The sequence below is a fragment of the Harpia harpyja genome, chromosome 5 (assembly GCF_026419915.1).
Source record: "Harpia harpyja isolate bHarHar1 chromosome 5, bHarHar1 primary haplotype, whole genome shotgun sequence".
In the NCBI taxonomy this organism is placed as follows: domain Eukaryota; kingdom Metazoa; phylum Chordata; class Aves; order Accipitriformes; family Accipitridae; genus Harpia; species Harpia harpyja.
The window spans coordinates 1203402-1222015 of record NC_068944.1 but is presented as its reverse complement, the minus strand read 5'-3'; the positions used below and the strand labels follow the sequence as shown (position 1 = coordinate 1222015).

The 18614-nt window shown below is 48.5% G+C and overlaps 1 protein-coding gene across 2 annotated transcripts in view; it reads left to right on the top strand.

Moving 5' to 3' along the window:
• Positions 1 to 1476: 1476 nt before the first annotated feature.
• Positions 1477 to 18614, top strand: part of GRB10 (growth factor receptor bound protein 10) — a 149432-nt gene continuing 132294 nt past the window's right edge. Inside the window, exon 1 of one of the 2 annotated variants that reach the window (XM_052786984.1) lies at positions 1477 to 1608. The gene's annotated coding sequence lies outside the window, so the exon portion shown is untranslated. Of the gene's footprint in view, positions 1609 to 1837; positions 1934 to 18614 lie in introns of those variants that run through there. The other variant, XM_052786985.1, reaches the window with a different exon arrangement.

Genomic DNA, 18614 nt, shown 5'->3' with positions numbered 1-18614 from the left:
AGCACTCCGAGGCTGGACCCCCAAAACGCACGGTCAGGGGGAACGACGGCTCACAAAAAGTCAGGGCGGACCAGCTCGGCGATGGGAAAAGAGGGGTGCACTGGGGGGGGGGGGGGCTGCGAAGCGACGGCACGGGGAGCGAGCTCCCAAAGGGCCGGGCTGCGGCGGGCCGGGCGCGAGCGGTGCCGGCGGGCCGACGGGCAACGCTCAGCACCGCGCCGAGCGGCGAGGGCCGAGGGGAGCACCATCCCGGGGAAGAGGCCGGGGGTCTGGCGGCACGAGGAGCGGCGAGCGGCACGTGCGTCCGAGAGGGTGAGGCGACGCGCGCGAGGAAACCGGAGAGACGGTCTGAGGCGTCAAACAGGGCGAGGCGAGCGGCGAGGGCAGGGCGAGATCGGAGCCGGGCTGGGAACGCGGGGACGGAGAAGGCGGGCCGGTAACAAAAACATTCCTTTAAATACAGTAAAGAAGAGCCACGGAGGGAGAAAGAGCAAGAGCGAGGAAGGTGTCGTGTTACATTTCAAAATATATTCAGCTCGGGCGCTCAGCCGCAGCGCTCCCATTAGCGTACACCCGTCCGTCCTAGGAGGAAAAGCCCAGAGATTTCTCCCGCTTCTGCTTGGGCTCGATTTCCTTTTATAGCGCTGACGACTTTCTTACGAGAGGTGTTTTTGCGTCTGGCGGACCGAATATTCCTCTCCCCCCGGGAGCCTGTACGCTCCCGAACGGTGTCTCTTAGGGAAGCCCGCAGTTTCACTCCTTTTTATTTGGTTTTTTTATTTTTTTTTTTGGCAGTCCCAAGCTACTTGCAAACAGGAATGCTTGGAGCTACGGCGGAGCTCTGGCGATCCGCGGAGGGAAATGCCCGAGGTCCCACGGCACAGAAGTTAGGGGCAGCGGTCCGTGGGAGTGCTGGTGGCAGCCGGCGGGTCCGGGGGGGGGGACACGACACGCGAGGCTCCCCGAATAGCCCCCCCCCCCCCCCCCCCCCAGCGGGGCTGCAGCCCGCTGGGCGCTGCCTGGCGCGCAGGCAGGAGAGCTGGGGCACCTTCCCCGGGCAGTTTTGTGTGGAAAAAAGCGGGAACAGGGTGGGCCGACGGCGTCACCGAAGCCCACGCACGAACCCCTCGCGCTCGTGGGTGCCCCCGGCGGCTCTGTTGGCTGGATTTTCAAGAAAAAGCAGCCTGCTTCTCTCCCCCCCCCCCCCCCAAAAAAAAAAGTAGCGCCGGTGCTACCTGTGGGTCAGCTTTTGTTACCGGGTAGGAAGCCCCCCCCCCCAGCCTCCCACCCTGCCGCCCCCAGCGCCCCTCGCCCCGTGAGGGCAAAGGAGAGGAGGGGAGGGGAGGGGAGGGGGCCCTGCCGCCCGCCCCCCGCTCTCGGCGGGCCGGGCCCGGGGCCGGGGCTGCGGCTGCGTGCGGCGGGGGGCGGGAGCGGGGCGGGGCGGCGCCGGGAGTCAGCTGGGCGCGAGGCGAGAGCGCGGCGCCGTTAGCACCGGGAGCCGGCGGCGGCGGCGGCGGCAGCGCGGGCGGGCAGAAGTTTTTCTCCGCAGATCCCCTCCCGCAGCCCGGGGTCGCCTTGCGGAGGCGCGAACGTTTCCGTCCGCGTTGGGTGCGTTTTGCCTTTTTTTTTTTTTTTTTCTTTCTCCTCCTTAACTGCGTTTATTTTTTTTAAATTTTTTTTTTCCTTGGTTTTTTTGAGGCGCGTGGCTCCCGCAGCTTGCCCTCTCCCGCCCGCGCCCCTTCCACCCCGCCGCCCGGAGGGACACCCCCCCCCCCCCTCCCGCCTCTCTCCCCGCCCGCGCTCCCGTCCCCTCCGCCGCGCACGACCCCTTCCCCGACCCCCCCCCCCGTCCCCGTCCCCTCGTCCCCGCCCGAAACTTGGCGGGTCCGCGGCGCCCGGCGGGGAGGGTGCCGGCCGGCCGGCCGCCCAGCAGGTAAGGAGCCGGGGACCGGCGGCGGCGGCTGCCTGTGGGGAGCCGCAGCGGGGTGTGTGGGGGGGAAGGCCGGGCCGGGGGAGGGCGAGGGCTCGCCGGCTCCTCTGTGGCGGAGGCCGGCGGGAGGAGGAGGAGGAGGAGAGCAAACTTCCTTTTCCTGGGGCCGCGGGCGAGCCCCCCGCGCCCCCTCCTGCCGCCCGGCTGTGGGGAGCCCCCGGAGCCGGACCGGGGAAGGGGGGGTGTGTGTGGGGGCGGCCGTTTCCCCGGTCTCGGGGCTTCCTCGCCGCGTTGTGCCGGCTCGCCCGCTTCGCGCCCCCTCTCCTCAGCGGTGCCGGGAGCCGGGCTCCCCCGTCGCCCCGCGCTGGAAGGGGGGGAAGACCTGGCGGTGCTGCCGAAACTCCCCCGCGGTTGCCCCCGGTGTGTGTGTGTGTGTGTGTCCCGCCATCGCCGTTGAGCGTTTGCGGGAGGGCAGTTGGCAGAAATGCCCCCCCCCGGGGTGCTGCCTCCTTCCTGCTCGTCTGGGGAGCCGCGGGGGAGCCGGGGCCAGCCGTGTGAGGGAGGGCAGACCCGCCGCCTTACCCCCCCCCCCCCCCCCCGGCCGTGCCGGAGACCCCCGGCTAGCCCAGGGCACCCGAAATGGGGGATGTGGGGTGGGGGGGTGTGGGGGGGTGCTGGGTTTCTCCTGCCTCCCCGGCGGGGAGAGCCGCGCACGCATGGGTGTCTCATTGTGTAACTGCGGTGCTGCACGCTGGGGCCGAAACTGTGGCATCTCTCTAAGAGCAGTTTGCAGTTAATTGGTTTGGCAGATGAACTCCTGAAAAATCCTCTTGCCCGCTTCTGTTGCTTAAGTGCCAGCCCCCCCCCCCCCCCCCCCGCCTTCCCCCTTTCCCCCCGCTTTCCTTTGAAGCGTCACATAACTCTCTATTGCCAGCAGGATGGAAAGTGCTGATTCAGCAGCCTGGAGCCCCGCTCCATCTGAAGTGGTGGTCTGCCTGAAATGTTCCCATTTGTTGAAATGGGAACATGTGTTGCTGGTATGTCAAAGCAGCATTGATCAGGTCTTCTAAAACAGCCCTGAAGAATGCGGTTTGCTTTTCCCTTCGCTAAAGAAGAATGAATTAGGTGTTGGGCGGGGAAGTGAGAGGGGGGTCGGAGGCACCTGGGTAGCTGCCACCTGAAGTCATGCTTCCGAGGGACAGCTGAAGCTGTGTTGCCTCCTAAGGGTGCCGAGCGATTACTCATTTTAACAGAGGTTTTGTAGGACGTGTGGCAGTGATGCGCTAACACTCCAGCTCGATCTGCTCCTGCGTCTAGAGACTAGTTGTACTTAAAGCTCTAGAAAAGGTACGGAGAAGGGCAGCAAGGCTAATCCTAGGATTAAAAGGAGTGAGTTACGAGGACAGGTTAAAAAAACCCACCGCGAATGCGTGGAGATTAGAAAACCTGCATGGAAAAAGGAAGTACGATGGAAACTTTAAATGGCAGCTCTGGCTGTGCTTCACGATCGTTTTGGGGCTGGGGAAGGGTGCAGGGGGTCAGCAGGATGCTCTTCCCGTGCGGCGTTAGTCTTCCCGGGGGGCTTGCCTCACAGTGCAGCAGAAGAGGGAGAGCGTTCCAGAGCCGTGTTCCTCTGGCCGTCTTTGTACAGTTATATGCTAATGTCAAGGCTGTTCGGGTTTTCTTTCCCCAAAGCCGAACTCTTTAAAATTCAGCACAATGTAGAGCAAACAACAAAGCCTGAAGAGCAATGTTTGGTAGCCTTGTTGCGAACGGTAAACTGACGGAGCAGCAGACCCTGACGCTTGCCTCCAGTGATCATTTTGCCGTGTTATACTCTGATTTATTTTCTTCGCTTGGACTTTATTTGTTCTTAAAGTAGGTCTTGTTTGCCCTGGCTACGTATTAAAGATCTTGTGGTACTTCCATGGTTTTCCTTGGTTTTGTTAATCAAAATATCCCCTCCCTTACCGCTGCGTGAGTTGGCTTTCATCCTCCGATACAGCCACACCTGGATTTCAGTAGTGTATTCCTGTGTTGTTTACTAGGTAGTCCAAAAGCGCTGCCTAAATGCAAAATGGATCTCTGCGTTTCAGTTCCGCTCAAGCGTGGACCGTGCGCTCTGCGAATAAAACAAGTATTTGCAGCCCTCTATCTTGCGAGCACTTAAACGACTCCAGCGAGAATTGTCACAAAGGTTTTTTAGAAATCTTTGGTCGCGTCCTCAGCTGCGCTCAGGGTGTAAATGGGCAAAAAGTATCTGGATCTCTCTGGTGAAGGGATCCTTCCAAGGCGGGGAGTTCCCAGCTGGCAGAGGAAAGGCATAGCTGGGTCATGTGCCACTTCTGCCAGCAGCATGAGAGTGTTGCGCTGGGAGTTTGTTTTCCGACAGCACCGAACTAGCAGATGTCCCTCTAGACTGCGAGGCACCGGCAGCTTCCCCGGGCGCGCGCCGCGGTGGCAGCGGGCGAGCCGGGGGGCTCGCGGGTAGCGTGGCAGCAGGTGGGACCCTGCTGTCGCTCCTCTCCTCCCTTCTGCCGTGCCCCCGCGCGCGTCGTTACGGAGGTTTGCGGCGACGGTGCCGAACGAGGCCGGATTTCTAGGCGAGGCTCTTGCCTAGGCCAGCTGAGTGCCGTCTTGGGAACGGCGTGTGTGGGAAATGCGCTCGGGTGCTTCCGCAGACGCCTGGGAGCCGGAGGTGGGGAGGGAGAGGCGAAGGGGGATGCCTTCCCATGACCAGCGGGACGTGGTTTTAGGATGCGCTGAAGTATTTGCGCAGGTAAAAATTTCACTGGTTACGGCGAACGCTGTGGTGCAAAAACCTTACCGGTTTCTGCCGGCCTTTTTACTCTGAGCCTCTGGGTGAACTTTATTAGTGGCATCAAGGCGAAAGCTTTTCTTCCTTTTAAGCCAGCGTTTCTGTCCAAACTAAGACTAAGAAAGCCTGCTTTTCTTTGGATTTGTCTCAACTGTGAGGGTATTGATGCCAGTTCACAGTGCAGCATTTCTTACGTGTGGCCACCTGGCCCAGTGTTTTCACAAACGAGGAAGATAACTCTTGAGACCTCTGCCTCTGTCAGGCTGGCATGAAACTTGCCAACTGGCTTGGCTAGCGTGATTGCATAAAATTCCTTCTGTAGGAAAGCAGGCTAAGAAGTTAGGATTGTTTTTCTTGGAAACTGGGCCTGCTCGTGGGCATGTCCAAAATATACCCGTCGTGACTCTCCACCTGGGGAGATCTAGGAATGGAGATCCTTTTCTGAAAAGGTGAAACTCCACAATCTGTTTAGGAATTACGAGGAATGAGGTTGCCAAGGAATCCCTTTATAAGCATGGAACTTTATTTACAGGTTTGCTATCCTTGCACTGCCTGCTGGTCAGGCGAGCACTTTGCGACCTAAACCTGGATGTGGCAAAGTAGTCTTGTTTCCCATCGCTTTTTCTCCCAAACCGGTAGTTGTTATGAAACGTAATATTATCAAGTAAGCAGATGTTACCTCGTTGACTTTTCTTTCTTTATACTTGTTGAGCTCTGCACTTCTGAACTCTAGTCCCGTGCCAGGTCTTTCCTATTCTCGTGCCGTCTGTTGAATTGGATGATCTTTTTGTGCAGCAGTTCTCCCGTTAGCTCAATGTGGCTCCTCTGTTGCGTTGTGGATGTGCAGAGGACTATCCAAGGAAGCCAGATTCCACTAGGAGTGCAGCATAAAAGAGAATTGTTGATCAGTATGAGGCATCCTGTCTACAAACAGACTGTTAATCTCTTCAGTGGTGGAACAATCAGAATAGCCCGACTTCGAGATGTGGTTGGATACGCTCTACAATCCCTTTGCTGGCATGCTTTATTCCCCTGGGTACTGTCTCTTCAGCAGATGCGAGAGACAGACAGGCACTACATTTTTCATACAGGTACACTCATCTGAAAGTGGTGGTGTTTGTGGTTTCTAGCAGCTTTTGGACTTAGGATGTGGAAGGGAGTGCTGAAGATGGAAGGATTCATGAAGTGTTGCCACCAGTGCCAAGTTATCCTGAAACTCTAAGATTTCTTCACATTCACACGGATGTGCGTGCATTGCCTGAAAACTCATCTCCCCCTTTGCTTTCCTAGGGTCTTTCATCAGTCGCAGATGGATCAGTTCATGCAGAGCAAGCAAATGGACCTGGCTAACAGGACCAAAGGCATTTCAGGCTCAAGCCCTACTTTAGAGTAGCGCCCTTGTGAACAGTTCTGTCTTTCCTGGTCTCTGTAACAGAAAAGACCAGCGATTTCTGTTTAATGGTGAGCAGCCAGTGCTGCCAATGAACTTGAAAACTTGTTGGAAGACACTCATGAAAGCATGAGGTCTTGAGCACTGGGTGAGCCATTTTCTGTTAGGAGAAGGCGGTGGCTACGTGGCTGCTTGGGTTTTTACAGGGAAACAACCCATAGTGGGAAGGACCAGAGACTCAGGTGTGGATTGAATGAAAGTATAGGCGGGGTGAATCACATGGGTTCTTCAAAACCCAACATTAATGCTCATTTACAAGCCAAGAGAGCTTTTAATGAAACCCGCTAATTGTATCCCAGTTAGTTAACCCACGGGGAGATGCAGATTACCACTCCTGAAAGGCTACAGCAAAAGCTGGCCATCATGAAGATTGGTTGTTCTAAGTGGGTGATCTTTTTAGCAGAGTAGGAGACCTTCTCCAGCAGCATGGATAATACAGGATGTGACTAATACTGTAAGTTAGTGTGAGGGACCTTTTCCTTCCTGAAGCCTTTCAGAAACCTTTGATAAGTCATTTTTGGTAAGTCATTATATCTTTGGGTATCAGATGATAACTTTGGAGAGCGGAAAATGGTAGAGGAAAATGCGTGTAGTTCTCTGATGTATGGTATGAAGTAAAATTACAGGTTGTAGATTGCTAGACTAGAGCTGGCATAATCTAGGCACGTAGCATGAAAGTCTGCCTCGTTGATACCGAGAGAGGTGAGGCGTGTCTCTCTCGGAGCTCTTTGCAGCTTTCAACACTGCTGGCTTTGAGATAATGCTGGTTCAGGTATGATGGGATAAGGCTTGTTTGCTAGAATAGTTTGACCTCTTCTTGGAGAAAGGATCGGCAGTGAGAAATTTCCCCTTTACCACATGAAGGTAGGACAGATTTTGCTTATTCTTTCCTGAAGTGAGAACTGGGGAGAGAGTGAGGGGAGTTGCAAGTCTTAATTATACTGCACAGTGTGTTTCTGAAAAGAGCTCTGGGGCTGTGGTGATAGTCGTGGTCCTTGGGTGCAGCGGTGATGAGTGCCCTGGACGTGCTTGCTGGGAACACCACGACCGCCTCCGCGTTCTCTTCTTGCGGGCAGATACTGTAGAGTATCTGAGAGAGAAACACGGTGTCCTATTTCTGTTGTATTCTTTTGTTGGACACCAGGGGAAGGCTGCAAGAGGTTTTCCCATTATCTTACCCTCCTGCTGCTAAGCTGTCATCCTCAGGCCAACAGCAACAAGTTGAGCAGCGATGTTGATCTTAATGTCCAACAGTTGCATTAATGATTACAATATTAACTATTGGACAGTTCTGTGGCTCCAGCAGTACTATTCAAACAATGTATTTCTTAGCGAGTCTGTTTCAGCTTTTTTGGAGGCCAAACCCAAGGAACATGGGCAAATTCCAAAAAGGCAGTTTTACGCAGGCAGGTCATGATGAATGGGGTAATTGTAAACACATGTTTGGTTAAACCACTAGCAAACCAGCCTCTGATTCTTCCCAGCCTCCATCAATGCCAGCTTCTACTAGTTCTCAACAGGACAAAAATAGGAAATGACTTTCCTGGCAGGCAAACTGTAGAGGAAATGCCATGCCATCCTGTTGGAATAAACCTATAGCCCAGTGGGAAGGAACTCTCCTGCTGAGCAGCGGTGGGGATTTCTACATTTGTTCACAAAGTAAACTTCAGAGCGCAGTCTTTGCGCTCCCTTCACGCTTAGTGCTGCAGAATTTGTGTCAGCAGAGAAATCGGAGAAACCGAGCGGCTGCTGTGAAGCCGAGCCTGTGGTTGCTGAAGGCTGCAGATAAGTAAGGGTGGATAATACTCTATGACACCAGTATCATTCTTCCATTATGCATCCCTGGTGAGAAAATCAATAAGCAGGGAGAATCTCTAAGTCCATAGACTCTTTTCATGGTGGAGATTAGCACTTGATGAACACTTGAAAACTTCTTTCAATGCCCAGGATCTAAATTCTGCCTTTCTGATGACTTGATCAAGTGGCTGCAGCTCTGTCCTGACTCACGTTGTTGGTTTGTAGCACAGACGTAAGTTTTCAGAACCTCTTTTCTTCCTTTGATCAGCTTTATTTCTAGGTCATCTTCAGGTGCTAATTTTGGTTTTGAAACCATGGGGAAGGGAACCCTTGAAATGTCACGCAAGTCTCTTTCACTGCACATGCTCCCGTTACAGAACAGTTTGACACTTAAACGTATTCTTGGTCAGGGAGTTGCAACTGGACTCTGTCATATGTTTGGAGAGTGCTTCAGATTTCAAAACTAACTGGCAGCAAGGATTTGGATCCTTTTCTAGAGGAGAAACTGCTAGAAAATTTTCCCAGATCTTTATTTTAATGGAGGACATGGAGGACGGTAGGACAAGGTAGTTTTATATTAAAAAGGGTTAGAGCAGGAGCTTTAAAGAGCTGAAATAATAATGGGGAAGTAAGTAGTTTTTTTTTTTTTCAGCCCCCCCCGCTTTCTTCTTTCTGTCTTTTCCATGATGTTCATCTCTGCCAAACTACTAGGTACAGATTCAGATAGGAGAATGTTCTCTCTGCTTAAATGGGAATTGGGAGAGGGGGTGAGAAGGACTGGGGGAAGGTAAAATCTGTGGGTTGGTCTTGCTTAGTGTACTGTTAACGCTCTGAGCATCCTTGGAAAGGAATGAGGAGCTTTTATTATATCAAAGCGCAAGTGTGGAATTGAACTTCAAGGAGCTGGAAAAGCTAAAATTTCAGAAGCTCGTGATATTTTTGTCTTGTGCCAAAGCCTTTCTTAAAAGGCCTGCTTTCCTGTCTGGCTCAAATGTATTAAAGTCCATTTAGGAGAATGTTAAGGGAGAAATATGTATTGCAAGGCCATTGATTCTTCTTGAATTAATGTCTTGTGGGTGATCATTCTTCATTCTAATGGCTGCTCGTGCTGACATCACCCGAGATGTCAGGGGATTATGTCAGAATTCAAGCCTTGATATTTTGCAGAACAATGGCTCAAGTGCTGGCAGACACTTTCTCGGTGGGTCAGGTTGCTTTTGCTTTTCCTATCCAGTTCTGTGATGTTCCAGTTACTGTACATACTCACAGCAAGGAATGTAGTAAACAATTTCCAAGAGAAGGATATCCGTGCAGCAATTGCGAGGACAAAGTACTACTTGCCGCTGAATCTTATGCTAGAGGCAGATTTGCCATCAGCATCTATACTCTAGACACAGAATGCATGCATTTTTAACACTTAACGAAAAAGCTCACCAGCTTTAACATTGTCTTCTTCTGTTTTGTTTTGTGATGAAATATTTCATTCCAGGAATCCTGAAGTCCAAAAAGTTGAGGCCAAAAGTGTGTGTGTGTGGGGGGGGTTGTTTGGTTTTTCTTGTTTTTCCTCCCTGGCTGCTGGGCACCTAACCTAGTTTTAGTTTTTATTTTTAAATGATGGTTCTTAATGAAGGCCCTGTAAGGGGAAAGCAATCAAAATATCCCATTATTGTGCTCTAGAAATGATCAAAATAGTGTGTCACGGATTATACATGATTTTCATGAACTGATAGCTTTTGATATTATTTACTGCTAGGCTATTATACCATTACCTATAGTCATGACATTTAACATTTGAGAGGTTTCAGAAGAGGCTTTGGGGTTTGTTTGTTTGGTGTTTTTTTTTTTTTATAAAAGGCTTCAGGAGAATTGAGCAAGAAGGCTACGAGATGAGCCGTAGGAGTGCAGAGCAATTGCTATTTGGGTTGCTGGCATCTCTGAAGTGTGCTCAGGCTTGTTTTGCATTTGGCGTGCATTTTTTGTTCTAGAGCTGATGCTGAAAAGGTCAGGAAAAATCTCTGTGGAGTTCCTTGCTAGCAAAGGTGGATTACATTGCTAACACGTAGAAAGTCAGAGGAGCATGCAAAGACTGTTGCAGCTGATGCTGTGCATGACAGGGTGAGTTTAGGTGTGTGATGACACTTCCAACACCTGCTTGAGTTCTTGTTGGGTACCCTACCTCCCCGAGTGACCTTTGGAAAATAGTACTGCTGATACAGCCTTCAGTAGGAGAATGGCATTGCAAGATGTCTTGCTAGTCTTAGCCTTAGCTAATTTTGGCAAATGTATAATTTGTCCTGGTTTACTTGCAAATAGTTCAACTCTTTTTCCCAGGATCAGGAGAAGTTCTCATGGGTGTTTGGAAAATGGGTGATTTTGAAAAGCGAAGTGAATGGAGTCCTGTGCTGTAACAGCCTGACTTTCAGTTTTGCTTGTGTTTGTCTCTGAGAACTTCTTGGGCCCTTCACGTCCACCAGTCCAACTCTTCCTTATGAGGGCTGTTCCCCAGGTCTCTCATTTAAAGTTCAGATGAGCTAAGGTGATGTTTCTTTAGGTGATGTGAAGCAGCCTATCAGGTCAATTTGGCAGTGCTCAGTACATTTTCTGGGAGACAGCTAGTGTGCAGCCATCAGTGATACAAGTCACTTTTTCCTTTTTTAGAGTGCTAAAATACGAATTTCTGTTGTGAAAAATCTGCAATGCGAAGAGGCTTTTCCCCTGGAAGAGAGGCAGGTCTTCATTTCTCGAAAATGTGGGCCATGCTAAGAGCTCACTGCTACTGAAAGGTGTAATTTTTGTCAGAGTGTTTGAATCTCTTACCTTGGGCCAACTTGGTTGTTCGCTACACATGTTCGTGGCTGACTCTCTAACCGGGTAGAAAGCTGTCCTGCATACTTGTTTTTCTGGGATTGGTTTTCTTCTGGGTTAGAGGATGGGATCAGCTCTCGGAAGCATGTGGTGGGGCACCTGAGGTCAGGTGCCCTTCCAGGGAAAGGAAGAGAAAGAAATGGGAAAGAAAAGAACGGGTCCCCTCTCCTTTCGGTGGTAGCAAACTGCCGGGCCAGCTTGGCTGGGGAAGCCTACTGATTTTTCTGAAGACCCAGCATGGGGTTTTTTCTCTGTGAATTCCAACAAGTATTACAGAGCTACACAAGCAAACAAGCTAAAGACTAGACCTGGCTTTGCAGAGCATCTCCAGAGCCTGCCTATATTTGCAAGGTTTACCTGTTGAAGGGAGTTTTCCACAACGGGTGGGGGGATTGGGGAAAAGAACTTGTGTTAACCTTGTGTCTGATCCATATGCTGCCCTGAAGTGTGAATCTCAGCAATGGTGTCCTTATTAATGGCTTTTTTAAATTTTTTTTTTTTTAAGAAAATGGACATGTGTTGTTGGGTTGTTTTCTTAAAATGAATATGAAACGTGTCAGTGGTGGGTGGGGTTTTTTTATTGAGCAACTCAGCCGTGACAAAAATGTTACTATTGGTCTTGTACATTTAAAGATAAAAATAGCACCTTGACTGTTTCAGAAGATTATGTAAGGTATGTGTAGCTGTATCTTATTATACGATCGTCATAAATCAGAGCAACTGAGGAAGTAACTAGTAATAAATCCATCATTATTCATATTATGAGAAATATCGAGCATAATAGCTGTTTAAAGTTATGACAGTGCTATGAGGAACACTGGAGATTTGGTTGACTTGCCCTGAAATGTTGTAAAACATACTTGTTTCAGGCCAGTTACCCGCTGAAATGTTTTTTTCCGGGAACGTCTCAGCTGTTCCCAGTCTCACGGTCCCAGAGCTGCCTGCGAGCTGGTTCAGCCACACCGCTCTGACGAAGAGGGGTTTCTATAGCCAAAGTCAAATAAAGGCGTTGGAGGTGACTGCTCTTGTGTCTACTAGGAAATGGTCTTGGTGGGCAGATCTCGCCCATAAACTCCTGTGACTCTTGAGGAGCTGCCTTGGATAGAGCTGCAAATTTCTCAGCCTTGCTAAAGCTAGTATGCTTTAGCCTGGGGGGGAACAAACAAACAAACAAACAAACCACCCTGCAAACTGAAAACCAAAATAGGTTCTTTAGTAATTTCAGTTGTTATTCTTGCCTGTGGTAAATGTGGAATCATTTTGGGGGCAAAGTGACATGTCATGGCTTTCCTTCATTTTACCAAGCAGAGCTTGGGAAGACCTGGAGTTCGAGTTCTTGGGTTCTGGATTGCATAGCAATGACTGGCATTTCTCTTCAGAAGCACTTCTGGTTGTTTTTTTCCATAATTCTAACACAAAAAAGGTTGAGCTAATTGACTAGCTCAGTCTTTCTGGCTGGGTACCAGGTCCCTTATACGTGAACTCTTGGATGGACTGAGGAAAAGACCTTTTCTGAGCCTTCATTACAGGGGTCTGCCTCTGTCTAAAACCAGTTTCTGTCTTTTGCAAAGTCATTTGGAGAGTGACAAAACACGTATTGAAAGTTCTCCCCATACCCTGTGTTTTACTTCAAGCACTCTATACCAGCTGCTGAATGAAGTTCAGGTTTTATAACAAACGCTACTCATAATGCTTCAGTTGCTTTGCATAGCTGTATTAGGTTTTTGGGCTGTTGAGATCAAGGAAGTAATAAGTGAGAAAGAAGTAGTTTTATGGGCATGCTAACATGGTTGCGTACAAATACCAAATTTCTTCCTCTTAGGATATCTGGCCAACTGTATGCTTGACTTCAGCCATGTCGTATCTGTACTGACTTTGGCAGTAATTCAGAGAAGATTCATTCAGCCAGAGAAGCATCCATGGGACTACTTATTTTTTTATTTTAAATTTTTTATTTATTTTTTTAAAGTGTGTGGGGACTGAAGCTTTCTTCCTGTGCGCAACTGCGGCTTGTCTAAAGTCAATGTTTGAGTACGGATCTACGTTCAAGCTGTGTGGTCAGAGTGAATTTTTGCCTAAACCTATGGTTGAGCCATAAATCGTCGCACTGTGTGGGCAATGATGCTTTCATCCATCCAGAGCTGGTCTTAGTTCACCTCTTCCTGCCAGTATCCTCTAATTCTGCAATTATAACTCTGTGAAGCCAAGCGAAGAAGCGTGTGCTTTGTGCGAGGAGCTTGCAAACTCTCCTAAATCCTGGCTTGCTGCGCAGAAAGGCTGGAGGTTCCCAAAGTGGCTTTCTCTGTTCCCCCTCCTGTCCGGTGGCCAGGGCTGCCTCCCTGCAGCTCGCTCATCAGCAACATCACCTCCTGCTTCCAGCAGCCCTGTGGCCACGCTGTCTCCCCTCCCAGCTTCCCAAATACCCCATTTCTCTCTCGGGGGTGAGTGGGGTGTACGCATCTCACGGTTGCGACAACGGCCCGAAGTCCCCAGCGGTGACTCGAGTACGGGGAGCTGGAGTTGGTGGTGAGCACCAGTATTGTGAAGTAGAAGCAGCAGCGTCTTGAAAAGGTCTGCCAAGAGGGTGACAATGTGGCAGTAGGACCAGTTTGCCACTTGTGCTTTGCACTGCCTTAGCCTGCTGTACCAACACGGTGAGTTAAAGTAGGTTTTCATGGTAGAGACCGTGTCTGTGGTGCAGAGTTTCTGGAATATCTTGTGGATATTAAAGACTTGCTCGTGAAGGATCTTTGATGAGCGTTGACGTTGTTCAGTGGTACGCTATAGTTTGGATCAACTATCTGGCCTATACCATAGATAAAGCCGACTATTTACGTGGCGTGGGATGATGAGGGAGAAAGTGAAAGGAAGAATGTATTGCTTCTCAAGGTCAGGGTGACGAACATCCTTCTGCAGGTCAGGATAGGGCATCGTCAGCATGTTTTCAATTGAAATTTATTGGTTTGGTGTACTCTGACTATTTTTACTATATTATACAGCCCCTTTGTGGTGTCTGGGAGGGCTGTATCTCCTCTGTAGTTCAATGCATGCCGCATCCCACGCGAATTCAACGCTTCGCTGGTACCCCCGGGACCTTAGGACGAAGCCTTTCCGCAGCGTGATGTGTGCGGGGCTGGACTGTGTCAGCGTGTGCGATGGGAGCTGTAGTTCCAAGCGGGGCCGCGGGGCTCGGCGCTAGCGTGGAAGCTTTGCAGGGTTGTGGCTGTATGCAGAGCTGAGGGGCTCGGAGGAGAGAGCTTCAGGTTGTGTCTTCCTCCGGTCTTTTGGGATCCTTTTAAAAGTACTGCTGTTACGGGGTAACTGGTGCTACCTGCCACCCTAGCCATGTCGAACGAGGTCCCTAGAAAACCAGTGGACTGAAGGGACTGCATTAAAAGTGGCTTTCACCCGAGATGCTGCCTCTGAAATCCATTAGCAGTTTAAAATTAACCAAATACTTTAGGTAGCTTAAATGAATCTTAATGACTTTCTGCCACTTTTATTAGAAGAGTCTGTTTACAACCTTGTTGCCTTAGTGCAGCCTGGATTGCAAATGTTTTGGGGTTTTTTTTTTTATCAATGAAGATGATTTTGCAGCACAGCTGTAATCTCGCTAAAGGTTTGTCTGGTCAATTAAGAAATAACAGGATTTGTATAAACCAAAGCAGAGCAGCCCAAAGTAGCTATATCTTAAAACTGACCTAACCTATAAAGCTTTGAATTATGATGTCATCTTCCACCAGGGAGCAAGTCTCCCTGCCCTTTTGCATCCTGTAAGAAAGGACTGAGCCATCCCGTTGTTAGGGAGCAAAAACTGAATGCAGATTAAAGACCTAAAATTTAACTAAGAATGTCACTCTTCCCTGGATTTTGGATGTAAAAAAACACCAACTAAAAATGGCTTTTGTTTTGTTTTTATTATTGTGATACCTACTGTAAAAGAAAGATGAGAAAACACTCCAGTCTATTTTTGAGGATTTGATTGACATTGCCTAAGTGACTGCTCTGCTCATATGTGTGTTTTCCAGCAGTGGAAGGGAAGGGGAGAGGGAAGGCTACTTTAAAGGAGAGAGTTTGGGAGACGTAGTGAGAGCCTAGAAGAGAAGGCACAAACAAGGGCAATATTGACACAACTCTCAACTTTTTAATTGACTTGATTTACTTTTTTTTTTTTTTTTCCCCTCCCTCCCAATGCACCCACTTCTCAGCAATGTGAGAGGAGAAGGAATCAAACTGATTTCCATAGCCATGTAGGTATTTCTAGTGTGATGGAGGGAAAAGGCAAAGCAGGCTGCTCCCCCACCCCCCAGGTGAAGAAGGTGTGGTGGGTGGGGGAGTGTCTTGGCTCACAGCATGGCTAGATCATGGCTCTGAAAATGATTACTGATATGATTATCTTTTCGGAGTAATGCTAACATGTTCTGGGACCTGCTGTTGGGTGTCTGTATGGGAAAAGCCTGCTGTTTCTGGGGCCTGTGTTTTGCCCATGTGATGGCTGTATTGCTCTGCGTTTGCTTCCGCGTCACAGCTTGTGGAAATTAAATTCTCAGAGATGATGACTGCCTCTTCAAAGGTGGAGGAAGTGTTAGGAAGAAAAAAATCGTGAGAGGACAAGTATTTATACCACAATGCATAGTAAACATCCCACTTGTGATACAGGTAGCTAATTCACGTCTAAAACTTGGCCTGACTTCAGTCCTGGTCTAAACCACAAGTGTTACTTTTGAGTAGATGTTTATTTGCTGTGTCCTGTGGTCTGGTGGCCATTTGGACAGCCGGGGATTCCAGGGTTTACCGCACGGTGAGGCGCCTGAGCAAAAATGCTTCTGCCCTGAATGCAAACAGTGTCACATCTAAACTCCGTGAAATGGCAATGCCTGCTCAACTATCTTGACTTAAAATGTCTACGCCTATTGATTTCATTTATTTTCCCTTCTTTTTCGTTTCCCAGCCCTCTCATTCTTTAGGAGTGACTAGTGCTTTGCCTTCGTGGACTGTCAGCCTCGTACTCCCAAGATCCCGGTATCTGCAGTTGTAAAGATGCAAAGTGGGGAGCGGACAGGGAGGGAAGGGCACTGGTGCTAATCCTGTAAATCCACAGCGGGCCCCTCCTGTGCATGGAAACCTGATCTTAACTCTTAGATCCTCCTTGCTGTTGCTGTGATATTCACATATAATTCCTGCTTCTTAAAACAAGAGGGGGTTAGATCTAGTCAGATTTAAGGAAAACTGCATGAACTAGCCTTATAAATATTTATCCCTGCATCAGCATCTTACTCTGGGATACTTAAGAAAAGATGGCAAATGACAGTCTTTTTGATACTGTACGATATAAAGCAAATGCAATTCTAGAGCCTCCTTTAAGCCTCTGTGGCATGCTTAAATATCTTTCAGTTGCACAGTTAAAGGCTAAAATAAATCTTGTACCCAGGAGCAGTGGATTTGGGAGACTTGCGAAATGCCTGTCCCCAGCTACTTCCATTGATGCAAATGGTGGCGACTAAACTGTGGCGTGTGGGGAGGTGAACTGGAGAGAGAAAATTGGCTGAATAAAATGATAATGCTTGCAGTTATGTCTAATCGGAGTTCGTTTCCTGTAAATACTCCCAGAGGTTTTACATAGTGAGAACAAATCCAGTTTGGAATATGCTGGTGGGTACAGCTCAATGCTTACAATCCATGAGCTAAAAAAAAAAAAATATTGAAGGGATTGAGGTTTTGGTTTTTTTTTCCTCCCAAACCTCCAGAGATGCTTGCTACTGAGTAAGCATTAATGCCAAGCTGCAGAATGATAGGGTTGCACCTTACAGTACCAACTTCAGTTAGTTGTGCTGGGGTAACCATGTATATATGATCCTCTTCCTTGCTCTTCTGGAAGAAGAAATTTCTCCATTCCTTGTACCCTTCAAAAACCTGACAGCCAGCAAAACCTTAAGATTTTCATCTACAGCTCATAGATTGTGGCTAAGCACAAATATTCAAGACATTAGAGTCGAAGTGTTGTTTCTGCTATTTGTCCTCTAGAGTGAGACTGGAGAGCAGAATTCCCAGCGCTGCTCTCCACAGGGTGTTGGCCACGTGCCTCTCTGTTGTCAGGTTCTAGGTTGTAGCGTTAGGACATAGTTGGATCCTTGTATCAACAGAGGCAAGTACATGGGTTAGACTTTTTTAAAAAGATATTTTAACACGTGAGGTTTGCAGTGGGTTGGTTTTGGTGTTGGGTTTTTTTTTTTTAAGACATTTCAGCTCTGAAGCTTACAGTTGGCATGTAGCTTGTTGGTATTCTTGCTTTGGGTAATGTCCTTATAAGAAAGAGATGAGACAACGCATGTGTGTTAAGCTTATTTTTCTTGTAGCACAGCCCTAGATTTGGAGAGGAGACTTCAGAGAGGTCAACTAGTCAATGAAAAGCTGGAGTACAGTTGTGTTTTTGACAGCAGTTTGGTGACAGTGATGGGGAGAGTCCATGTACTCCCCAGACAGTCTGTCTGTTGACTCATTGGGTTTTTTTTTTTCCTTTTAGCAATTTTGACTTGGTGTTTTGCTTTCCTTTTTCCCCAGTGCCTTCACACCACACCCTCTCTGCCACTCCACCCAGTAATGTTTTCCTAAATCTTCTTTGTTGCTTTTTAAACCTTTCTGTTTCTTCTGAAAGTTGCGGGCATGGAGCACAGATTCTTCACTCTTTCCTTGTAGCAGGCTTTCATGTATTTGAAAGTTACTGTCATGACCCTTACTTTCTCTTCTTTTGGCTGAGCTCCAGTTCATTCTGTTTTTTCTTTTTTCCTCCCAGATGTCATGTTTTTCTAATTCTGTGATGTTCCTATTGCTTTTGCTTGGATTCTTTCCAGTTGATCTTTTCTGAAATTTGCTGAAAACTGGATACAGCGTCATGCTGGAAGCTTTATCAGCCATGAGTGGAACAGAACTGTTGCTTCACGATTCTCACATATGTTCATCTATACATTCCTATATGGTATTTGCCTCTTTCTCAACAAAGAATTTTCCAGTTTCTAAAACTTGCTTTGAATTCAGTCTTCCAGCAAGCTGGCAGCTTTAAGTTAGCAGCTTCCCCAAGTTTAATGTGTGTCATTTTCTCCTTCATTATCTAGAGCATTAGTATTAGAATAGTGTGGGACCAGGGCAGATCTCTGCCAGAGGTTAGTCAGTATGTGAGGCTATTTTGTGAGTCTTTCCATTTTTTGGACTCTGAGCAAATGATAAGACAGTGCAGTTATCCAGTCACTTTCAAATCTGCTGTAAGATGACTGTTTGCATTGATAACTGTATGACAAAGTTTTTGTAACTTTTCATAAGAATGCGGTTTGAATCTTTTGACATGGTTTTGCTAATGTCAAGATTCAGTGTCTACTGCTTCGATGTTCCTAAAATGTATTATTCTGCCATAGCAGGAAGTTGAGTTGGTTTGACCTGGCTTATTCATGAACAATCAGTTTTTGTTGAGTTCAATTTTTTTTTTCTCTCTCCTCTTGGTGCTAGCAGATGGGTTTAACAGCAGTCCACGTGCAAATAAGCAACAACTGTCATTCTTCACGTTCTTCTTTCCACTCCTTTCCCTTCCCACTTCTGTAGGATATCACTGTTTGCCATTCTCCAGCCTCTGTTACCTTGTCAATCTGCTGTGAACTCTCAAAAATAACTGCTAATGGTTTGAAGCTTTAGGAGAAACCCAAACTGTTCAACGTGTTCGTGACTGAATTTCACGAAAACCAGCTAATTTGAGAGAAAGTTGA